Source organism: Leuresthes tenuis, unplaced genomic scaffold (genome assembly GCF_036924035.1).
Source record: "Leuresthes tenuis unplaced genomic scaffold, fLeuTen1.0.hap1 SCAF_50, whole genome shotgun sequence".
NCBI classification, from domain to species: Eukaryota; Metazoa; Chordata; class Actinopteri; order Atheriniformes; family Atherinopsidae; genus Leuresthes; species Leuresthes tenuis.
The window spans coordinates 262,470-276,290 of NW_027325404.1; the positions used below are offsets into that span (position 1 = coordinate 262,470).

Below are 13,821 nucleotides of genomic sequence, written 5' to 3' on the forward strand. Positions count from 1 at the left end.
GAAACTTGATTAGACATGAATAAATATGAAGGACAAAGCAGTCTTAACTTGGTTAGAGTTAAGGAATTCGTTTTATTGGAGAATCCGAATTCGTGCATAACTCGTAAAATAGAGCTTATTTTCGGATTCCTGAAGAATGAGTCTGGTTCTTTCTCATAATACAAAGTTTGTTGTTTATTGTTGAAACTTCATCAGAAGTGAAGAAATAAATGAATGCCTATCAACAAATGTGGGATCTAAACTCTAGTGCTTCCTCTAAAATAATTTCCTTTCTCAATTCAGAAATGTGTGTGTGTAAGTCACAACACCCGTGACACCAAAACGGCTTTCTTTTCTCTCTTTTCTCTACACTCTGCACTGTGATTACACACACCAAATCAGAAAGGCTTTTTTTCTCTCTTTTCTACATTATGGACTGTGGGGACACAAAACCGCTCTCTCTTTTTTTTTTGATTGTGTGCCAGGGCGTTGTCTCACGTATTAGATTATGCTTACGATACGAATGGGTTTATCAGTCACATCAGAATCCATACATACTGATCCTCCCGTAATAAAATGGTCGGATCTTATCAAACACACTTTGTTTCTTGTGACAATCAAGTCAGCGAAACAGCGTATACACGTCAAGACACTGAATCAAGTTTGCCACAAGAACTCATAAGTTTGGCAGTATTGCTCTGCCGTCAGCAATCATACACCCATTTTATTTTCGTGAGACCTGTGCAGGCACCTGTTCATCTACTGTTCTATCACTATGAATTAGTTTATCTATTATCAATAAGGATACTTCTACAACTACTATCAAAGTATGTCCAGACTTCTTATGTTGTCAGTTGCTATATATGAATAAGTGGGTAGCTACTGACAAGCATTAAGCATGTCACACAGCCCAAACCTATAACATTTCAGGACACACCACACAGTTAACAACCACAGTGAAGTGTCAAAGCCCAAACATGTAACATTCAACAGGACACTTACACAACACATTCAAATCAAACAGTCAGACAACATACAAGAACATATACCCCAGCCGGCATTGCTCCCTGCCTATTTTCCTACAGCTCACTATGTGTGCGCACACCTTTATTCACAAACTCTTCAACTTATACTCTTTTACCAAAGCTGCTACAGCTCGATTGGCCGAATACCCTTAGATCCTATTTCGGTGAATTTGACATCTGCCTTACATGTAACAGATTAGCGGTTTAGCAGTTTTAATTTAGTTTGAGTGAAGGAATTCATTTTATAGCAAAATCCGGAATCGTGAAGAACTCATGAAAGTAAGCTTATTCTCGGATTCCTGAAACTTTAGATTTGCTCTTTCTTTTACTGCAAAGTACAACGTTGTTTTTTTTTGTTTAAATCTTTCTAGACATGGTAAATATGAAGGACAAAGCAGTTTTAACATAGTTTGAGTGAAGGAATTCATTTTATAGATAAAATCCCAAGAGTCTGCTGAGAAAAGAGAGTGAATGCGAAGTAGACTTTAACACGGCTCTGGGAGCGAGCCGAGTGTGGGCTAACCGGGAGAATTGCTTGAAAGAAACGCGACACCGAATGAGCGGTCAGAACAAAGCCTCAATACGGTTTTCCCGTGGTGTTTTTGTTGCTGCCTTGTCTTTTGCACAGAGTAAAAGACAAGGCAGCCATCGAATAGGGCCCGATTGTTCCTACTTGGTCAGCCGAGGAGCAAGGGGGTGGGGGGGGGGGGGTGGGGGGGGGGGGGGTGGGGGGGGGCAAGCGTCTCAACCAAGCAAAGCTCACCATGGGGAAGGTGGCTATGCCAACTAGCCTGATGCCCTGCTCCCGCAGTGACGGATAATCGTACTCTGGTTTCTCTTCATAACGTACAAGTCTTTCGCCTTTTACTAAAGACATCTGTGGAGAGCAGCACTAATGAGTTGTTTCTATTTTTGGCAGGCTTTACCTTTGCGGGTGAAGCCCTTTCTGTCTGTGCAAAAGAAATCTTGTTACTGTGCAGAGTGACTTCTCTGAGTAGAGTCGCCTTACTTGTTGCGACTGTGCCGATGTTCGAAGCTGGAGTGCAAAGTTGTTGCTTGAATGGTGCTTGCTGGAGCGTGCGGGAGTGCAAAGTTATACCATTTAAAAGGGCTGAAGAGTGCTCAGTGCAGCAGGTGGGCGGAGGTGCAAAGTGACACTCTGGCCACCTATGGCCATAAAAAGAACAGGGGTGTTAGCGGACAAGTGCGCATTGTGCCAGGAAGGGCCCTCGGACGTGAACCAGTGGACAGTTGTCGCTTCTCGGCCTTTTGGCTAAGATCAAGTGTAGTATCTGTTCTTATCAGTTTAATATCTGATATGTCCTCTATACGAGGACTACATATTAAATGGATTTTTAGCAATAGGAGTTGAAAAATTAGCTTGCTCCGTTCACTCCAAGCATTGACCCCGTACTGCAGTGCCGCTGGGAACGGTGCGCTCTTCTCTACTCTTGTGAAAAAGCAAACAGCGGTGCAGGATGCAAGTTTCAGGGAGCCCAAGATGAAACTTTCTTTTAGTCTGCGGAGAAAAGAGAGTGAATGCGAAGTAGACTTTAACACGGCTCTGGGAGCGAGCCGAGTGCGGGCTAACCGGGAGAATTGCTTGAAAGAAACGCCATACCAAATGAGCGGTCAGAACAAAGCCTCAATACGGTGTTCCCGTTGTGTTTTTGTTGCTGCCGCTGTTTGCTTTTTCACAAGAGCGCACCTGTTGAGGGGGGGCCTGGGGGGGCCTGGGTGATGGTGGGTCTCAGGCCCGGGCTGCTGCGACTGGTGTGACCGGGTGGTTTGTTTGTTTGTTTTTTGTTGTTGTTTGTTTGTTTTTTGTAGAGGTCCTCCGGAGTGGGGTTGGGTTGAGTGGGGTGGGGCGGGATGGGTACCTTCTGGGGGTACAGTAGCTCCCAGAATATGGTCGCTGCAGGCCCCGAGCCTGGTGGACATCAGGCCCTCCTGTCCTGTGTTGGCTCCCTGGTAGCGGGGATGCCTATTGCAGCCAGTCCCTGGCTGCCCCCAGTGTATATCCCCATACCCCTCTCCCTTCTGGCTCCTGTACACAGCACACACTCACACATGAAGGGTTTTGGGGGCGTGTGTGTTCGGTGGGGTGTAGTGGACTCTGCAGTAGTTGCCCTCTGCAGTTCCCACCCCTGTTTTAATTACACCTTAGACATTACTACTTATCAAACACACTCACACACACACATTAGGTCTTGGGGGGTGGTTACACTGAGTGGCATCTGGTGGGCGGGGCTCTTTGGGTATGTAGGCTGCCCAGAGGGCCACGCTCCCAGTTCTACAAGTTTGGCTGCCCCTCAATTTTAATTGCTCACTATTAGAAAATATTGAAGAGCCAGAAGGGTGAGGGGAGGGGTCTTCTTCGCACACCCCTGCTTCCTGGTTGCTGCTCGGGGCGGGAGGGGCCAGGAGGATTAATTAATTGTTCTGCTGGTTTGGGGTCTGTGGTGGCTGGGGGGCTGCTGGCCCCCTGGTGTGCCCGCTGCACTACACCCCAGCGGAGTCGAGGGAGGGAGGACGTGTGGATGTATGGGACATGAAAGTGTGTGTGGTAATGATTGGGCCTGGATCTTGGACTTGCTGTCGCCTGGCCTGCCTGTGCTTCTCCCGATGGGGGGGGCGGCGTGGCCTCTCTCCGCTGCTCGCGACTTCACCCACCTGTGGGCACGTCTTGACTCCCAGGGCACTTGGCCAGGGGTGCTGGGGCAGGCACTGACCCACTGTGTGGCTGTCTGGGGCGCTTGGCCCTCCTGGGTATTGGGTGGGGCCTCTGCCGGGGGGTTTGGGGGCGCTCGGGCTCCTGGGGCCCGGATCCAGTACACGGCCCATGTCTGGGCGGCTGGGGCCTGGCGACGTCGGTGGGCTGTTGCCCCTGGCTCCCGGAAGGCCTCTGCCCTATGCTTATGGGGGCTCTTTCCGGGGGCTTCCTCTGCAGTCTTCTGGGTGGATGCGTGGTTGCCCCTGCGGTGGGCTTCCTGGGTTCTGTGCTCTGTGGGGGCTGCTGGTGGCCTGGGTCTTGTGGCCTTCTCTGCCTGCTTCTGATTGCTTGGGGGGGCTGTGGATTGTGGCCCTGTACGCTTATACACTCATAACTAAGCACGGTTATCATGTAGGTCCTGTGCCATGGGTGTTGCATGTTCTCATACACACACAACCACATTCATTAGTCCAGTAGCATGGTCGCTAAGCAGTTGATGTATTATCATGTCGTCTCAGGTCATCTATATCCACAGCTGTGTTGTATGCGATGTATGTTCTGTTTTTCTCTTCTTTCCTCTTCTTCTTCTTCTTCTTTCCTTGTCCCCCGGTCCGGTTCAGTTCTATTACATGTCATATATTGTAAACAGAAATAAATATATTTATTATATATATAAAAATCATATTTACCATGTCTTGAAAGATTTAAACAAAAAAAACAACGTTGTACTTTGCAGTAAAAGAAATAGCAAATCTAAAGTTTCAGGAATCCGAGAATAAGCTTACTTTCATGAGTTCTTCACGATTTCGGATTTTGCTATAAAATGAATTCCTTCACTCAAACTAAATTAAAACTGCTAAACCGCTAATCTGTTACATGTAAGGCAGATGTCAAAATTTCCGACCATAATGTATAAAATGCGGTGAAAAAAAGGTGTGATAGAACACTAAAAGGTGGAGCGGAAGTGTTCGGCTGCAAGAAGGTGTGAATGTCCGACTATATTTGGTGAAAAGCAGGTGAAGCAAGGTCTGAATGCCAAACCTTACATCATCAAATGCGAGATCAGAGGTGTTTGGCTGCAAGAAGGCCATAGTTTGCCAAAAGCGGGTAAGGTGCGAATGTCCGACTAAATATCAAAAAAATTTGGGGCAGAGGTCTTCGGATGCAAGTGGGTGTGAATATCCAACCATACAAGTATGGTGGAGAGAAAGCTGTGAATAGCCGACCATAGTTTGGAAAAAGCGGGTAAGAAAAGGTTTGAATACCCGAACATACACCATCAAAAGAGGGAGCGGAGGTTTTCGGATACAAGAAGGTTTGAATGTCCCACCATAGTTTGTAAAAAGCGGGTAAGAAAAGGTTCGAATGCCCGACTATACACCATCAAAAGCGGGAGCAGAGGTGTTCCGCTGTAAGACGGTGTGAATGTCCGACCATAGTTGGTAAAAAGCGGGTAAGAAAAGGTTAAAATACCCGACTGTACACAATCAATAGCAGGAGCGCAGTTGTTCGGCTACAAGAAGGTGTGAAAGTCCGACCATGGTTTGTAAAAACCGGGAAGAAAAGGCTCGAAAGCCCGACTATACACCAAAGAAGGTTTGAATGTCCATCAATAATTGCTTTAAAACAAGAAAGTAAATTTTCGAATATCAAACCGTACATGATCATAAGCGGGAGAGGAGGTGTTCCGCTGTAAGACGGTCTAAATGTCCATCAATAATTGCTAGAAAACATGAAAGAAAATTTTCGAAAATCAAACCACACATGATCATAAGTGGGAGAGGAGGTGTTCAGCTGCAAGAAGGTGTGAATGTCCACCCATAATACCTGAAAAATGGGTAAAAAAAAGGTGCGAATGCCCAACCATACATCATCAAAAGCAGGAGTGCATGTGTTCGGCTACAAGAAGGTGTGAACGTCCAACCAAAGTTTGTAAAAAGCAGTTAAGAAAAGGTTAGAATATCCAACCATACATAATCAAAAGCAGGAGCAGAGCTGTTTGACTGCAAGTAGGTGTGAATGTCAGATCATAATTTGCAAAAAGCTGATGAGAAAGGGTGAGAATGCCCGACTATACACCATCAAATGCGGTAGCGGAGTTGTTCGGCTGTGAGTAGGTGTGAATCTCCAACCATAATTGCTGAAAAATGTGTTAGAAAAGGTAAAAATGCCGGTCCATACATAATCAAAATCGGGAGAGGTTGTGTTCAGCTGCAAGAAGGTCTAAATGTCCATCAATAATTGCTAGAAAACATGAAAGAAAATTTTCGAAAATCAAACCACACATGATCATAAGTGGGAGAGGAGGTGTTCAGCTGCAAGAAGGTGTGAATGTCCACCCATAATACCTGAAAAATGGGTAAAAAAAAGGTGTGAATGCCCAACCATACATCATCAAAAGCAGGAGTGCATGTGTTCGGCTACAAGAAGGTGTGAACGTCCAACCAAAGTTTGTAAAAAGCAGTTAAGAAAAGGTTCGAATATCCAACCATACATAATCAAAGCGGGAGCAGAGCTGTTCGACTGCAAGTAGGTGTGAATGTCAGATCATAATTTGCAAAAAGCTGATGAGAAAGGGTGAGAATGCCCGACTATACACCATCAAATGCGGGAGCGGAGTTGTTCGGCTGTGAGTAGGTGTGAATCTCCGACCATAATTGCTGAAAAATGTGTTAGAAAAGGTAAGAATGCCGGTCCATACATCATCAAAAGCGAGAGAGGTTGTGTTCGGCTGAAAGTAGGTGTGAATGTCCAGCCATAATTACTCACAAACGGGTAAGAAAAGGTAGTATTGCCAGACCATATATGATCAAAACAGGGAGCGGAGGTGGTTCAGCTGTAAGAAGGTTTGAATGTCCGACTAAAGTTCAAATATATTAACAAAAGCGGGAGGAGAGGTCTTCGGATGAGAGTGGTTGAAAATTTCCAACCATAATGTATAAAATGCGGCGAAAAAAAGGTGTGATAGAACACTAAAAGGTGGAGCGGAAGTGTTCGGCTGCAAGAAGGTGTGAATGTCCGACTATATTTGGTGAAAAGCAGGTGAAGCAAGGTCTGAATGCCCAACCTTACATCATCAAAAGCGAGATCAGAGGGGTTTGGCTGCAAGAAAGCCATAGTTTGCCAAAAGCGGGTAAGGTGCGAATGTCCGACTAAATATCAAAAAAATTTGGGGCGGAGGTCTTCGGATGCAAGTGGGTGTGAATGTCCGACTATATTTGGTGAAAAGCAGGTGAAGCAAGGTCTGAATGCCCAACCTTACATCATCAAAAGCGAGATCAGAGGTGTTTGGCTGCAAGAAGGCCATAGTTTGCCAAAAGCGGGTAAGGTGCGAATGACCGACTAAATATCAACAAAAGTGGGGGCGGAGGTCTTCGGATGCAGGTGGGTGTGAATATCCCACCATACAAGTATGGTGGAGAGGAAGCTGTGAATGGCCGACCATAGTAAAAGGCGGGTGAGAGAAGGTGCGAATGTCAAACCATACATAATCAAAACAGGGAGCGGAGGTGTTCTGCTGTAAGGTGTGAATGTCCAACCATAGTTGGTAAAAAGCGGGTAAGAAAAGGTTAAAATACCCGACTGTACACACTCAATAGCGGGAGCGGAGTTGTTCGGCTACTAAAAGGTGTGAAAGTCCGACCATGGTTTGTAAAAAGCGGGTAAGAAAGGGTGCGAATGCCCGACAATGTATGATCAAAAGAGGGAGTGGAGGTTTTCGGCTGCAAGAAGGTCTGAATGTCCAACCATAATTTGTAAAAACCGGGGAAGAAAAGGCTCGAAAGCCCGACTATACACCATCAAAAGTGGGAGCGGAGGTGTTCAGCTGCAAGACGGTCTGAATGTCCATCAATAATTGCTAGAAAACATGAAAGAAAATTTTCGAATATCAAACTGCACATGATCATAAGCGGGAGAGGAGGTGTTCAGCTGCAAGAAGGTGTGAATGTCTACCCATAATTACTGAAAAATGGGTAAGAAAAGGTGCGAATGCCTAACCATACATCATCAAAAGAGGGAGCGGAGGTGTTCCGCTGTAAGACGGTGTGAATGTCCGACCATAGATGGTAAAAAGCGGGTAAGAAAAGGTTAAATTACCCGACTGTACACAATCAAAAGAGGGAGCGGAGTTGTTCAGCTAAGAGAAGGTGTGAAAGTCCGACCTTGGTTTGTAAAAAGCGGGTAAGAAAAGGTTCGTATGCCCGAATATACACCATCAAAAGCGGAAGCGGAGGTGTTCGGCTGCAAGATATTGTGAACGTCCGACCAAAGTTTGTAAAAAGCAGTTAAGAAAAGGTTCGAATATCTAACCAAACATAATCAAAAGCGGGAGCAGAGCTGTTCGACTGGAAGTAGGTGTGAATGTCAGATCATAATTTGCAAAAAGCTGATGAGAAAGGGTGAGAATGCCCGACTATACACCATCAAATGCGGTAGCGGAGTTGTTTGGCTGTGAGTAGGTGTGAATCTCCAACCATAATTGCTGAAAAATGTGTTAGAAAAGGTAAAAATGCCGGTCCATACATCATCAAAATCGGGAGAGGTGGTGTTCAGCTGCAAGAAGGTCTACATGTCCATCAATAATTGCTAGAAAACATGAAAGAAACTTTTCGAAAATCAAACCGCACATGATCATAAGTGGGATAGGAGGTGTTCAGCTGCAAGGTGTGAATGTCCACCCATAATTCCTGAAAAATGGGCAAAAAAAAGGTGTGAATGCCCAACCATACATCATCAAAAGCAGGAGTGCATGTGTTCGGCTACAAGAAGGTGTGAACGTCCAACCAAAATATGTAAAAAGAAGTTAAGAAAAGGTTCGAATATCCAACCAAACATAATCAAAAGCGGGAGCAGAGCTGTTCGACTGCAAGTAGGTGTGAATGTCAGATCATAATTTGCAAAAAGCTGATGAGAAAGGGTGAGAATGCCCGACTATACATCATCAAATGCGGGAGCGGAGTTGTTCGGCTGTGAGTAGGTGTGAATCTCCAACCATAATTGCTGAAAAATATGTTAGAAAAGGTAAAAATGCCGGTCCATACATCATCAAAATCGGGAGAGGTGGTGTTCAGCTGCAAGAAGGTCTAAATGTCCATCAATAATTGCTAGAAAACATGAAAGAAAATTTTCGAAAATCAAACCACACATGATCATAAGTGGGAGAGGAGGTGTTCAGCTGCAAGAAGGTGTGAATGTCCACCCATAATACCTGAAAAAATGGTAAAAAAAAAAGGTGCGAATGCCCAACCATACATCATCAAAAGCAGGAGTGCATGTGTTCGGCTACAAGAAGGTGTGAACGTCCAACCAAAGTTTGTAAAAAGCAGTTAAGAAAAGGTTCGAATATCCAACCAAACATAATCAAAAGCAGGAGCAGAGCTGTTCGACTGCAAGTACGTGTGAATGTCAGATCATAATTTGCAAAAAGCTGATGAGAAAGGGTGAGAATGCCCGACTATACACCATCAAATGCGGGAGCGGAGTTGTTCGGCTGTGAGTAGGTGTGAATCTCCGACCATAATTGCTGAAAAATGTGTTAGAAAAGGTAAGAATGCCGGTCCATACATCATCAAAAGCGAGAGAGGTTGTGTTCGGCTGCAAGTAGGTGTGACTGTTCGACTAAAGTTTGTAAAAAGTGGGTAAGACAAGGTGCGAACGCCCGACAATGTATGATCAAAAGCGGGAGCGGAGGTGTTCAGCTGCAAGAAGGTCTACATGTCCATCAATAATTGCTAGAAAACATGAAAGAAACTTTTCGAAAATCAAACCGCACATGATCATAAGTGGGATAGGAGGTGTTCAGCTGCAAGGTGTGAATGTCCACCCATAATTCCTGAAAAATGGGCAAAAAAAAGGTGTGAATGCCCAACCATACATCATCAAAAGCAGGAGTGCATGTGTTCGGCTACAAGAAGGTGTGAACGTCCGACCAAAGTTTGTGAAAAAGCAGTTAAGAAAAGGTTCGAATATCTAACCAAACATAATCAAAAGCGGGAGCAGAGCTGTTCGACTGCAAGTAGGTGTGAATGTCAGAGAATAATTTGCAAAAAGCTGATGAGAAAGGGTGAGAAATCCCGACTATACACCATCAAATGCGGTAGCGGAGTTGTTCTGCTGTGAGTAGGTGTGATTCTCCAACCATAATTGCTGAAAAATGTGTTAGAAAAGGTAAGAATGCCGGTCCATACATCATCAAAAGCGAGAGAGGTTGTGTTCGGCTGCAAGTAGGTGTGAATGTCCAGCCATAATTACTCACAAACGGGTAAGAAAAGGTAGTATTGCCAGACCATATATGATCAAAACAGGGAGCGGAGGTGGTTCAGCTGCAAGAAGGTTTGAATGTCCGACTAAAGTTCAAATATATTAACAAAAGCGGGAGGAGAGGTCTTCGGATGAGAGTGGTTGAAAATTTCCGACCATAATCTATAAAATGCGGTGAAAAAAAGGTGTGATAGAACACTAAAAGGTGGAGCGGAAGTGTTCGGCTGCAAGAAGGTGTGAATGTCCGACTATATTTGGTGAAAAGCCGGTGAAGCAAGGTCTGAATGCCCAACCTTACATCATCAAAAGCGAGATCAGAGGTGTTTGGCTGCAAGAAGGCCATAGTTTGCCAAAAGCGGGTAAGGTGCGAATGTCCGACTAAATATCAACAAAATTTGGGGTGGAGGTCTTCGGATGCAAGTGGGTGTGAATATCCCAACATACAACTATGGTGGAGAGGAAGCTGTGAATAGCCGACCATAGTTTGGAAAAAGCGGGTAAGAAAAGGTTTGAATGCCCAAACATACACCATCAAAAGAGGGAGCGTAGGTGTTCTGCTGTACGAAGGTGTGAATGTCCGACCATACTTGGTAAAAAGCGGGTAAGAAAAGGTTAAAATACCCGACTGTACACAATCAATAGCGGGAGCGGATGTGTTCGGCTACAAGAAGATGTGAGAGTCCGACCATATTTTGTAAAAAGCGGGTAAGAACAGGTTCGTATGCCCGAATATACACCATCAAATGCGGGAGCGGAGGTGTTCGGCTGTTAGTAGGTGTGAAAGTCCGACCATGGTTTTTAAAAAGCGGGTAAGAACAGGTTCGTATGCCCGAATATACACCATCAAATGCGGGAGCGGAGGTGTTCGGCTGTGAGTAGGTGTGAATCTCCAACCATAATTGCTGAAAAATGTGTTAGAAAAGGTAAGAATGCCGGTCCATACATCATCAAAAGCGGGAGAGGTGGTGTTCGGCTGCAAGTAGGTGTGAATGTCCAGCCATAATTACTCACAAATGGGTAAGAAAAGGTAGTATTGCCAGACCATACATGATCAAAAAAGGGAGCGGAGGTGGTTAAGCTGCAAGAAGGTGTTAATGTCCGACTAAAGTTTGTAAAAAGCGGGTAAGAAAAGGTTCGTATGCCCGAATATACACTATCAAAACCGGAAACGTAGGTGTTCGGCTGCAAGAAGGTGTGAACGTCCGACCAAAGTTTGTGAAAAAGCAGTTAAGAAAAGGTTCGAATATCTAACCAAACATAATCAAAAGCGGGAGCAGAGCTGTTCGACTGCAAGTAGGTGTGAATGTCCATTAATAATTTCTTTAAAACATGAAAGAAAATTTTCGAATATCAAACCTTACATGATCATTAGCGGGAGAGGAGGTGTTCAGCTGCAAGAAGGTGTGAATATCCAGGAATCCGAGAATAAGCTTATTTTCATGAGTTCTGCACGATTTCGGATTTTATGTATAAAATGAATTTCTTCACGCAAACTAAGTTAACACTGCTTTGCCCTTCATATGTACCCATTTCTAAATATATTTCAAGCATAAACTTCCTCATACTACCCTGAATGAGAAAGAGCCACACTTGTGATTAAGCCATACGCCCCTTTTGAGGAGTTCTGCATGATTTGGGATTTTATCTATAAAATCAATTCCTTCACTCAAACTATGTTAAAACGGCTTTTACCTTCATATTTATCAATGTCTCGATAGATTTAAACAAAAAACAACGTTGTACTTTGCAATAAAAGAAAGAGCAAATCAAAAGTTTTAGGAATCCGAGAATAAGCTTATTTTCATGAGTTCTGCACGATTTCGGATTTTATGTATAAAATGAATTAATTCACTCAAACCAAGTTAAAACTGCTTTTTCCTTCATATTTATCAATGTCTAGATCGACTTCAACAAAGAACAACATTGTATTTTGCAGTAGAAGAAAGAGCAAAACTGAAGGATCAGGAATCCGAGAATAAGCTTCTTTTCATACGTTCTGCACGATTTCGGATTTTATGTATAAAATGAATTCCTTCACTCAAACTAAGTTAACACTGCTTTGTCCTTCATATGTACCCATTTCTACATATATTTCAAGCATAAACTTCCTCATACTACCCTGAATGAGAAAGAGCCACACTTGTGATTAAGCCATACGCCCCTTTTGAGGAGTTCTGCATGATTTGGGATTTTATCTATAAAATCAATTCCTTCACTCAAACCAAGTTAAAACTGCTTTTTCATTCATATTTATCAATGTCTAGATCGACTTCAACAAAGAACAACATTGTATTTTGCAGTAGAAGAAAGAGCAAAACTGAAGGATCAGGAATCCCAGAATAAGCTTATTTTCTTATGGGCAAGTGGGAACTGCTTTGTCCTTCATATTTATCAATGTGTAGATGGATTTCAACTTCTTCTACTGCAAAGTCCAATGTTTTTCTTTGTTGAAGTCGATCTAGACATTGAATATGGAAGGACAAAGCAGTTTTAACTTGGTTTGAGCAAAGCAATTCATTTTATAGCTAAATCCGAAATCGTGCAGAACTCATGAAAGCAGGCTTATACTCGGATTCCTGAAACTTTAGATTTGCTCTTTCTTTTACTGCAAAGTCCAATGTTTTTCTTTGTTGAAGTCGATCTAGACATGGTAAATATGAAGGACAAATCAGTTTTAACATAGTTTGAGTGAAGTAATGCATTTTATAAGCAAAATCCCAAATCATAGAGAACTCACGAAAAGCTTTTTCTCGCTTTTCACTGCTTTTTACAAACTTTGGTCGGACGTTCACACCTTCTTGCATCCGAACACCTCCGCTTCCGCTTTTGATGATGTATATTCGGGCATTCGAACCTTTTATTACCCGCTTTTTACAAACCATTGTCGGACTTTCACACCTTCTTGCAGCCGAACACCACCTCTCCCGCTTTTGATGATGTATGGTCCAGTAAAATGGTACACATTTTTCAGCAATTATGGTCGGACATTCACACCTACTCAAAGCTGGACACCTCCGCTCCCGCTTTTGATCATACAATGTCGGGACATCGCTCCTTGTCTTACCAGCTTTTTACAAACTTTAGTCGAACATTCACACCTTCTTGAAGCTGAACACCTCCGCTCCCACTTTTGATGATGTATAGTCGGGCTTTCGAGCCTTTTCTTACCCGGTTTTTACAAATTATGGTTGGACATTCAGACCTTGCAGCCGAACACCTCCGCTGTCTCTTTTGATCATACATTGTCGGGCATTCACACCTTGTCTTACCCGCTTTTTACAAACTATAGTCAGACATTCACAACTTGCAGCTGAACCTCCGCTCCCTGTTTTGATCATGTATGGTCTGGCAATACTACCTTTTCTTCCCCCGTTTGTGAGTAATTATGGCTGGACATTCACACCTACTTGCAGTCGAACAGCTCTGCTCCCGCTTTTGATTATGTTTGGTTGGATATTCGAACCTTTTCTTAACTGCTTTTTACAAACCATGGTCGGACTTTCACACCTTCTTGTAGCCGAACAACTCCGCTCCCGCTATTGATTTTGTACAGTCGGGTATTTTAACCTTTTCTTACCCGCTTTTTGCCAACTATGGTCGGACATTCACACCGTCTTACAGCGGAACACCTCCGCTCCCGCTTTTTATGGTGTATAGTCGGGCATTCGAACCTTTTCTTACCCGCTATTTACAAACTATGGTAGGACATTCAAACTTTCGTGTATCCGAAAACCTCCGCTCTCTCTTTTGATCATACATTGTCGGACATTCGCACCTTTTCTTACCCGCTTTTTACAAACCATGGTCGGACTTTCACACCTTCTCTTAGCTGAACAACTCCGC

General features: G+C 43.9%; 2 non-coding genes across 2 annotated transcripts; both read left to right on the forward strand.

The window, feature by feature from the left end:
• The first annotated feature begins 1,827 nt into the window (after positions 1–1,827).
• On the forward strand, positions 1,828–1,941 carry LOC140285704 (U5 spliceosomal RNA). The gene has a single exon (XR_011910684.1). It is a non-coding gene; the product is annotated as a U5 spliceosomal RNA (small nuclear RNA).
• A 316-nt stretch (positions 1,942–2,257) lies between these two features.
• LOC140285664 (U2 spliceosomal RNA) lies at positions 2,258–2,448 on the forward strand. Its single transcript, XR_011910649.1, has one exon. It is a non-coding gene; the product is annotated as a U2 spliceosomal RNA (small nuclear RNA).
• The last annotated feature ends 11,373 nt before the right edge of the window (positions 2,449–13,821 follow it).